The sequence below is a fragment of the Ascaphus truei genome, unplaced genomic scaffold, assembly GCF_040206685.1.
Source record: "Ascaphus truei isolate aAscTru1 unplaced genomic scaffold, aAscTru1.hap1 HAP1_SCAFFOLD_324, whole genome shotgun sequence".
In the NCBI taxonomy this organism is placed as follows: Eukaryota; Metazoa; Chordata; class Amphibia; order Anura; family Ascaphidae; genus Ascaphus; species Ascaphus truei.
The window spans coordinates 223,235-233,293 of NW_027456224.1; the positions used below are offsets into that span (position 1 = coordinate 223,235).

A 10,059-nucleotide genomic window follows, 5' to 3' on the forward strand; every position below is an offset into this window, starting at 1 on the left:
CTGCCCCTCACACCCAATATCCCTGTCTCCCTCTAGTACCCGCCTCTCAAGTCCAATATCCCTATCTCCCTCTAGTACCTGCCCCTGACGCCCAATATCCCTATCTCACTCTAGTACCTGCTCCTCACGCCCAATATCCCTATCTCCCTCTAGTACCTGCCCCTCACGCCCAATATCCCTATCTCCCTTTAGTACCTGCCCCTCACGCCCAATATCCCTATCTCCCTCTAGTACCTGCCCCTCACTCCCAATATCCCTATCTCCCTCTAGTACCTTCCCCTCACTCCCATTATCCCTATCTCCCTCTAGTACCCGCCCCTCACGCCCAATATCCCTATCTCCCTCTAGTACCTGCCCCAAACTGCAGCCTTCCTGCTCTTATCTGCCCCTCCCGCAGCCGTCGTGCTCTTATCTGCCCCTCCCGCAGCCTTCCTGCTCTTATTTGCCCTGTCCCGCAGCCTTCCTGCTCTTATCTGCCTCTCCTGCGGTCAAACCATCTTCTCAGGGCCCCAAGAATCCCCCCGTTTCTGCGCCCTGGCCCCTCTGGTACCTGCTCCTGGGATCTTCTCAGGGCCCCAAGAATCCCCCCGTTTCCGTGCCCTGGCCCCTCTAGTACTTGTACCCGGGATCTTCTCAGGGCCCCAAGAATCCTGTTTCTGCGGCCTGGCCCCTCTGGTACCTGCTCCTGGGATCTTCTCAGGGCCCCAAGAATCCCCCCGTTTCCGCACCCTGGCCCCTCTAGTACTTGTACCCGGGATCTTCTCAGGGCCCCAAGAATCCTGTTTCTGTGGCCTGGCCCCTCTGGTACCTGCTCCTGGGATCTTCTCAGGGCCCCAAGAATCCCCCCATTTCCGTGCCCTGGCCCCTCTAGTACTTGTACCCGGGATCTTCTCAGGGCCCCAAGAATCCTGTTTCTGCGGCCTGGCCCCTCTGGTACCTGCTCCTGGGATCTTCTCAGGGCCCCTAGAATCTCTCTGTTTCTGCGCCCTGCCCCTCTGGTACCTGCTCCTGGGATCTTCTCAGGGCCCCTAGAATCTCCCTGTTTCTGCGGCCTGGCCCCTCTGGTACCTGCTCCCGGGATCTTCTTGGGGCCCCTAGAATCTCCCTGTTTCTGCCCCCTGGCCCCTCTAGTACTTGTACCCGGGATCTTCTCAGGGCCCCTAGAATCCCCCTGTTTCTGCGCCCTGGCCCCTCTAGTACTTGTACCCGGGATCTTCTCAGGGCCCCTAGAATCCCCCTGTTTCTGCAGCCTGGCCCCTCTGGTACCTGCTCCTGGGATCTTCTCAGGGCCCCTAGAATCCCCCTGTTTCTGCGGCCTGGCCCCCCTGGTACCTGCACCCGGGATCTCATCCCTAGCCTGAGGAAGGGGAAGCAGCACGTCCCTCCCCACCTCTCGTCTTCCACCTCGTCGCCCCACTTGTCATCCGCATCGTCCTTCTTGAAGCCCACCTCGTCGTCCGCTTCGTAGTCCGCCTCGTTCGCCTCGTAGCCCGCCTCGTCTTCCTGTAGCACAAAGGGCACCACCTTTGTGTGTCTCCGGACCTGCAGGAGACATGAAGTGTTTGTAACCAGGGACAGTGATACTTTGTATCGCAGGAGCTCCTGTGCCACTTATACCTAGGGGTGCCAGGTGGCATCTCCAAAAATACTGGACTCAATGGTGAAAGGTGCGTCAGGTCACTATGTCCAGGGAGGAAAATACTGGACACATACATGTCCAGTATTACAGTACCGCTCATTCTTTACTGGACAGAGTACCCACCCCTCCAACCTCACTTAGGGACTAGTGTATGGGTGTGGGCGCATTACTACGGTTGTATGGTGCTCTACCTGTTGGTTTGCAGGAGGTCTGAGTTGTCTGAATGATGTTAAGGAGACAGGAACAGGACTGGCTCATGTAGGTCTTTGGGTTCGTCATGGTGGTGTCAGCGCCTCCAGCAGTGATGGATCCCACGGAGGTAGGTGTCAGCCCCCATCATTACACAATTGCCTCCCTCCTGCCCAGGAACTGACACCTGAGGCAGAGGTATCTTGAAAGGTACTTTATTATAGGGCATTCTGCAGCATCTCTTCTAGCAGCATATCACACTCCACTTGCCCCAGGCTTTCTAGACGGTGCACCTTCTTCACTAGTGCTCTGCTCCAGGTGGTCTTTAGGCTAGCCAGCCTAAAATGAGAAAGCTTACCCCGCCATGGGGAAGACTCACAGCTCCCACCCCACTCCCTGAGGAACAGGGAGCATAGACCTCATTTACCCTCGCCAGGGCTCAGGGAGGAACACTCTCACCCTCCTTACTCCAGGAGGAGCAGGGGGCAAGCACAACCTCACCCTATCCAGGGCTGAGGGGAAGACTCATAACTTTTTGGCTACTCCCCTAGAAACTTCTGGAAGGGGCGGGCTCATGGACTGTACCCACCTCCAAGGAGCTGTACGCGGGCCATGAGTCACCACAGACCTTCCTTCACTTTCTGGGGAAGCAGAAGGGGGGGGGGTCAATGGCCCATAGATTAACCTGCTAATGCCTGGATCTTAACAGGGCTTACATAGCAGATACACTATGTGGAGAGAAACAGGTACAGGTTGACATACCCTGTTACATTTATTATTCCAAATTAAATTGGGGAATCTCTTGCGAATTCTGGGAATGTCTTTTTTTCTTAAAAGTAGAGGTAATAAATGTAATAAATAAATACGCTTTGGGGAAGAGACCATTTAAATTAAAGCACTTACACCAGAGACTGATATGGATTTAAATTGTCAACATTTTATTTTGGGGATTGTCCTGTTCCCTGTTTAGCCAGAAAATGTTGAATTTAGAGAAAAGTATTTTGTATCCCAAGAGACTGAAACTTAGTAAATTCTTGCATTATCAATGAAATTTGAACAAAAAACTAGTACAGTGGGTCACTAGCATATACTGTAGGGCTAATTTAAGTTCTTGTTTCCTAAATCTTAATCTACGAACTATACTCATGAGAGAAACAGCTGTGAGTGTATTGATCAATACAACCCTGAGGAAGCTCACACCTGGGTCACGTGAAACGCGTAGGGTGGTCCTTTTCCTGCCTGCTGTGGGGTATACGCCGTTCGTTGTCAGTCCCTTGCTGCTGCTGAACCGCAGAGCACTCTCCTGTCTGTGCCCCTGCCGTCGGACGCAGCCTGTGTGCACAACCCGGAAGCGCTGTGGAGCCAGAAAGACGGAGAGAAGCCGGTTAACATCTTACTGCCCGAGGGACTGAACGCAGCGCCGCCACTACAGGACCCAGAGTGATCAAACTGCTTTTACCTTACTGGGAGCATGCGAGTTGCCTGTAGCTCACTGCTTATGTCTTTTTAATATAAATTGATCTGCACCGTGCACATCTCTCTTTTCTCTTTTATACCCATATAAAGTCCAACCGAAATCTACCACCAGATTTATCTGAGACGCTTGATTTGACCTACTCCATGTGAGTAGGCATTTAGAAGTTGGATTTATTTATGATCTTTGCTTCTAGTATGTCTGCACTATTGTATGCTTTGTTCCTTTTTTTGATATACCACTGAGAGTACCTTGCGCTGGATTCAGCCTGTGTAATCAATTATTATCTTGTTGCAGCATATCTAATTCCCGTGTCCATATTTTATATCTTTCTTTGGTTTGCAGATTGATCAATATTTTTTATACTTTGAGAAAGCGGGTGTAACTCGCAATACCAATTTCGCCCCTCTTTATGTAAGGGGTAAGCAAACTTTTTACAACGAGCCCCCGATTTCATTCGTGATATTAGTCGGGCCCCCCTGCATGATGTAATCCAAATCACATGATTTTTTTTTAAATTAATCTGTATAACATTTTTAAACCAGTAAAACATGACAAATATTATACAGTAGGTTTGTTTTTAAATAAATCAGCATAGCAGTATAAGATCATATACTGACTGCAATTTTTACCCCACCTCCATCATCTCCCCCCACCTGCATCTATCACCACCCTGCTTCACTCTGCGCCCCCCTTACAAAATTTTGCACCCCCCAGTTTGCGCACCCCTGCTTTAGGTAGTGTTAAAAAATATCCACGTTTTTAGAAGCGATCTGCATAACGGAGCTACGAGAATAGCAGTTGTGAGCAAAAACTGTCAGTTGAAAGCTTTTTTTAACAAACCGATCGGATCAGATCAAGAGTGAAACTGCTTCTAAAGTAGCCGTTTAAACAGGGTTTGGGCATGTGATTAGGGCTTACAGAAAAGCAAAGCATGCCGATCCACTTCTAAAGTGCACTTTAGAAGAGGTTTGTCACACTTCGGAGCTACCAGAATAGTCTCCTATATCTGGGCCCAATCTTTCCAGATGAGAGAATTTGGTGTCTCTTGGCAGGAGAATTGGTTCCTCCCACATTTAAGAATGTTTTTCTACTCATGCAAATCACAGCAAGGGGGCAAACCAAATGATGGGAGTGACCAAACATACCTCAGTAAGGCATTTGTACTGAGGAACAGGAACTTAATGAACAAAGAAATACATTTAGATTATATAATGCATTCTATAAGAATAGTAATATATAGCAAAATGATAGCATTTTCATTTTAATTCAGTCCTTCCTCTGCATATTTTATTTATTTATTTTCTAGGAGCCTGTCTTCATCACGTAGTAATTCAGGAATCTTCATTCAGGTACTTTAAAATTCTCCCTCCGGCACCTGATCTTCAACAAGACATTGTGCTTCCTATGGCGGCTCAGCTGATAGAGCGCCCTCTTCAGAAGGTCCTTTGAGAATAGCCGGGTACTCTCAGGAAACTGTGATTCCTTCCTAACCAATGCGGAGCAAACGGAAGTAAATTCTCTAAGCTTTTTGCTCCAATCTGCTGAAAAACCTTTGAAAGAGGAGAAATGTATTCTCCTAGTGTGCTGGTCTCTTAATTTCCTATAGACCTGTAGCATCACCACTTTATCTGGAAAATGTAGAACTTTCATCAAAAATTATTTGTAGAGGTGAATCCTTTCTAGGCCAATTCTATGCGCCCTTTCGGTTTTTACGAGTAAACGGTTTTCCTCCGACTTCGGTGGTTTTGGAAGTGTTGTAGATACATAGGAACGTGTAATTCCCACAATGTGACTGTTGTTCTGTCCGGAGCTGTCCAGATTGTCTACTTTCATCGCAAGTTGAGCATTTTGCCCTTTTCAACTCATCAATTCATAAGGCCTGAGTAGGGGATTCTTCATTAGAAATTCTGCTTGTATGATCAGCTGTATGATTTGCAATCCCAGCTACTGTAAATCACATTTGAATCCTGCAATGTTTTGATTCGGTATTGAAGTAATAGTGGGCAGAAGCTGCTCCGCTGCTGCATTTTCCTTTGGAATAGTTACATGCTCTAGTTTAGTATCACAAATTGAAGACACATCTGACATTTTAAGAACTTCTCTCTTTTTCTCTTTATCATCACCCTCAAGTTTATGTGTTTTATGTAACATGCTTAGGTCCGTAGGAGACATATTTTTCTACACGGTATAGGGGAAAACCGCGAGTCTTCAACTTATGGTTTTATAACATTATACATGACAGTGATTTACAGTAGCATTCAGGTCTAACAGGTTATGATGAAACGCTATAGGCGTGAAACGTGCTGTGTGTTTCCCCTATCTCTTTAGGGGTTCTTTTTTTTGTGTGACCCAATAAAGTCTTTTTTATGAGGTAGACCCCTCTGGATCCTTATCTCATTGGATAGTGCTCCGTTTTTTCTATCCTTGTTCCTGCTAACAGGTTCGTTGTTAGATACATGTACTGTACGCTAGGTCCCAATGAAGATAATTTAAAAAACATTACAGTCTAGAGCATGAGTGAAGAGAGGGATAAAACACAGGGAATGCATGGAATCCCGAGAACAGGCATATTTCTGCATGATCTGAGTGTCTTGGTAACGCTTCTTACTGAGGGTCTGACAATCGAACTTAAAAGGATGAAGGTTACTGTACATCGAGTTCCAAAATTAAGCGTATGTCAGTCTTTCTAGAAAGGGCAGTGGGCTTCAGCAGTATGCTTTGCAAGGAAGGTACAGTATAGTCCAGCAACAGGATACCTGGGGCTCCAAACATTTCTTGAACTCCATATATTCGTGTAAAAACTTCTTAGAACAATAAATAGATGAAGTATTCCTAGAATGTATAACTCATTAATGTGGAGTTAGAGGGGGGCTGATTACATTGGAGATAGCACCTATTTAGGCATGTATATTGTCAATATGTTATCAACCCTTAAGTTGCCAGGTGCATAAATATTCTCCCAAGCCGAGTATATATAGCTTACAGCTTTCCCCCTCCACTAGAGTATAAGTATGCAAACAAGTGATAAATAGAGAACACAATCTCTTACTCACATCCTCTGTGGGAGCGGGGCTCTGATATTGTAGTAGATGAAAAAGGAATACTCCGACGTGCGACTCCGCTAGAAAAAGTGCAGGCAAAATGCAGAGATGCAGCGACACCCCCCCATTCCGCTCAATAGGAAAAAGAGGGGGACCACATTTTGTTCAAAATAACCTGGTTTATTGGAACATGGTAGCCGAGTGTTTGACTCTATGTATTCTCTCTTCAGGAGTAAATTATGGTTGCGAAGAAGTAAAATATACAAATAGTTCAGCTTCTGGCAATGCACTTTAACTGTTTAACGGTAGATTGGGATGACTGATGTCAGGAAGGAGAATCCCCCCCAATAGATTTAAGACTCACCTGTTGGCAGTTCCTATGTACAGTAGATGAGATACGACTCCAAGGTCACAGCCCGCTCTCTGGCCTCCCAATAAACTGGGATTCATTGGCAGTTAATAGTAATGGATTTTGCATCTTCGAAATATACCAACTAGAAGCTTTGCACCACTTCCAGATTGTCTAAGCTACCAAATAGAAGTGGTGGATGTCCAACAGTTATGCACACAGGCTTGTACATTTTACTTTGTTAACACACAAACTTACGGCTTACTAAACAAATAATTGACGTTTTTGATCGTTGATGTAAAGCAGGATTTACGTGCAATTAGTTACTAATTTATTTTCTACCCACAACTTTCTTCACTGCTTGTCTGATATCATTGTTTCTTAAACTGTAGATAATGGGATTGATCATTGGGGTGACTACAGAGTACATGACGGACAAGACCTTGTTGGTATCAAAAGCATTCAGGGTCCTGGGTCTGACATATGTGAACATTGTGGTGCCATAGAATATAATGACTATGGTGAGGTGGGAAGCACAGGTGGAAAACGCCTTCTGACGTCCATCGGCCGTAGGGATCTTCACTATAGTAGAGATGATATTGATGTAAGAGACCATGGTCAGCAAGAATGAAGTTAGGAGAATTAAGGAGCCTAATATAAAGACACTCACCTCAATAGTGTTGATGCTTTGGCATGAGAGTTTCAGCAGTGGGGGAGAGTCACAGAAGAAATGGTCGATGACATTAGAGCCGCAGAAAGGAAAGCGAAATATGAATGTGGATGGCAAAATTTGTGCCAGAGAACCACCCAGCCAGCAGCCCCCCGCAAATGTAATACTGTAACGTACGTGCTTTCCAAAAACTGGTACCGGACCGCGGGGCTGAGGTGGGGATGTACAAGCACCGACCTTAGACCACACAGACTGGTCCGGAGTGAGAAATCATCGTCAAACAGGCCAGGTTCAGGATTGGAGAGAACAGAGTTAACGTTATCCAGGCCGGGGTCAAGGCAGGCGGCACAGGAGCGGTGGTCGAGGATAGGAGCCGAGGACGTCATCAGGGAATCCAACAATGCTACTTCAGCGAAGACAGCAGGGTTTCAGAGATAGGAACAGGAACTGGGAATCCAGTGCTTCAGCACAAAACGGCACCCCCTAGCCGGGTACAGCCGAGAGTGGTGGAGACCACTGGGAACAGGAACTGCAGACAGGAAGGTCACAGGAAGCAGGGGGGCAGACAACAGGAACTGGGAATCCAGTGCTTCAGCACAAAACGGCACCCCCTAGCCGGGTACAGCCGAGAGTGGTGGAGACCATTGGGAACAGGAACTGCAGACAGGAAGGTCTCAGGAAGCAGGGGTGCAGACACGCCACAGGAACTGGGAATCCAGTGCTTCAGCACAAAACGGCACCCCCTAGCCGGGTACAGCCGAGAGTGGTGGAGACCACTGGGAACAGGAACTGCAGACAGGAAGGTCACAGGAAGCAGGGGTGCAGACAACAGGAACTGGGAATCCAGTGCTTCAGCACAAAATGGCACCCCCTAGCCGGGTACAGCTGAGAGTGGTGGAGACCACTGGGAACAGGAACTGCAGACAGGAAGGTCACAGGAACCAGGGGTGCAGACAACAGGAACTGGGAATCCAGTGCTTCAGCACAAAATGGCACCCCCTAGCCGGGTACAGCTGAGAGTGGTGGAGACCACTGGGAACAGGAACTGCAGACAGGAAGGTCACAGGAACCAGGGGTGCAGACACGCCACAGGAAACACTGGGGAAACCAGCGTAGCCGCTACAGCACGGTGGCGGTCTGCCAGGAACAAAGGAAGCAGCGCCGGGGCTGCTATGCAAGGAGGCCTTGGGGAGCAGAGGACTGGGAGCAGGATACAAGGCACAAGGAGGCCTAACAGGCCAAACAGAGAGTCTGTGACAAGCACAGTTACTTGCAAGATGGATTGCAAAGTCTATGTCCAGCAACTTCCTGAGGGCGAGGCAGGAACTAAATAGCACAGGAGGCCAAACAGGCCAGAGCTGCACAGGAGGCAGCAGGAGGCAGGTGATTGCAGAAGCAGGGAATAGTTTGTCTGGAACCTGCAAAGCTCCGGATGGATGGGCTCCAGCCAAACCCAGGGGCAGATTCCTGACAAATACAAGCCCATCTGTCCATAAGTCCATTATAATGAAGAGGATTACAGATCGCTAGGTAGCGATCATATGCCATTGCAGTTACCAGGAAACATTCAGTGGTACCTAGAAAGAAGAAAATGTGCGACTGGGCAAAGCATCCGTTAATTGAGAGGGTCTTTGTCTCTGATAGAAAGTTGGCCAACATCTTGGGGACAGTGACAGTGACAGGCAATCTCCGAAATGAGGGGTTGACGAGGAAGAAGTACATAGGGGTATGGAGGCGCTAGTCTAAGTGTATGACCATGATGATAACCACATGCTGGGTTAATGTCAGAATATACATTACCAAGAAGACAACATAGTAGACCTCCTGAAGCTCCCTGCTGCTGGAAAACCCCAGAATAACAAACTCCGGCACCAGGGTTCTATTCACCGTGTACATGAGAGCTGCATGTTTTCTGTCTGGGAAAGAAAGACACAAAATACTCAAAGGAAACTCCAATATATGACGGCAGACTAAGAAGTGCAAAATTATAACAGCAATATAAATTATAATCCCATACTACTGATGGCGCCAATCATTGTTTACTCTTCTATATACAGTAAGTTGATATGCATATAAAAACAGAAGAACGTTGGAAGGAGCTAAGACACCACTTCATCCCCATTTTAGCCTTATTTTATTTATTTTTTAATCATATTTAATGCATTATTTAAAAGATTGTAAAGAGAATTACTAAGACTCAGTGGCCTGTGAAACGTTAGGAGATATATAAGTGATGCTTTGTATCATTGTATCATTGTATTGAGTAGTGCTGAAGGAGTGGCTCAGTGAGTCAGACTGAGAACAATCAATCAGGGGAACTATAGATGTGAGGATAGAGCTGAGATGGGGATAGAGGTGAGGATAGAGGTGAGGATAGAGGTGAAAATAGAGGTGGGGAAAGAGGTGCGGATTGAGGATATATGTGGGGATAGAGGTGGGGATAGAGGTGAGGATAGAGGTGAGGATAGAGGTGGGGAAAGAGGTGGGGATAGAGGTGGGGGATAGAGGTGAGGATAGAGCTGAGATGGGGATAGAGGTGAGGATAGAGGGGGAATAGAGGTGAGGATAGAGGGGGAATAGAGGTGGGGAAAGAGGTGCGGATTGAGGATATATGTGGGGATAGAGGTGGGGATAGAGGTGAGGATAGAGCTGAGATGGGGATAGAGGTGAGGATAGAGGGGGAATAGAGGTGAG

At 47.3% G+C, this 10,059-nt stretch overlaps 1 pseudogene; it reads right to left on the bottom strand.

The window, feature by feature from the left end:
* Nucleotides 1-7,026: 7,026 nt before the first annotated feature.
* On the bottom strand, nucleotides 7,027-9,261 carry LOC142483373 (olfactory receptor 6N1-like; annotated as a pseudogene).
* Nucleotides 9,262-10,059: the final 798 nt, after the last annotated feature.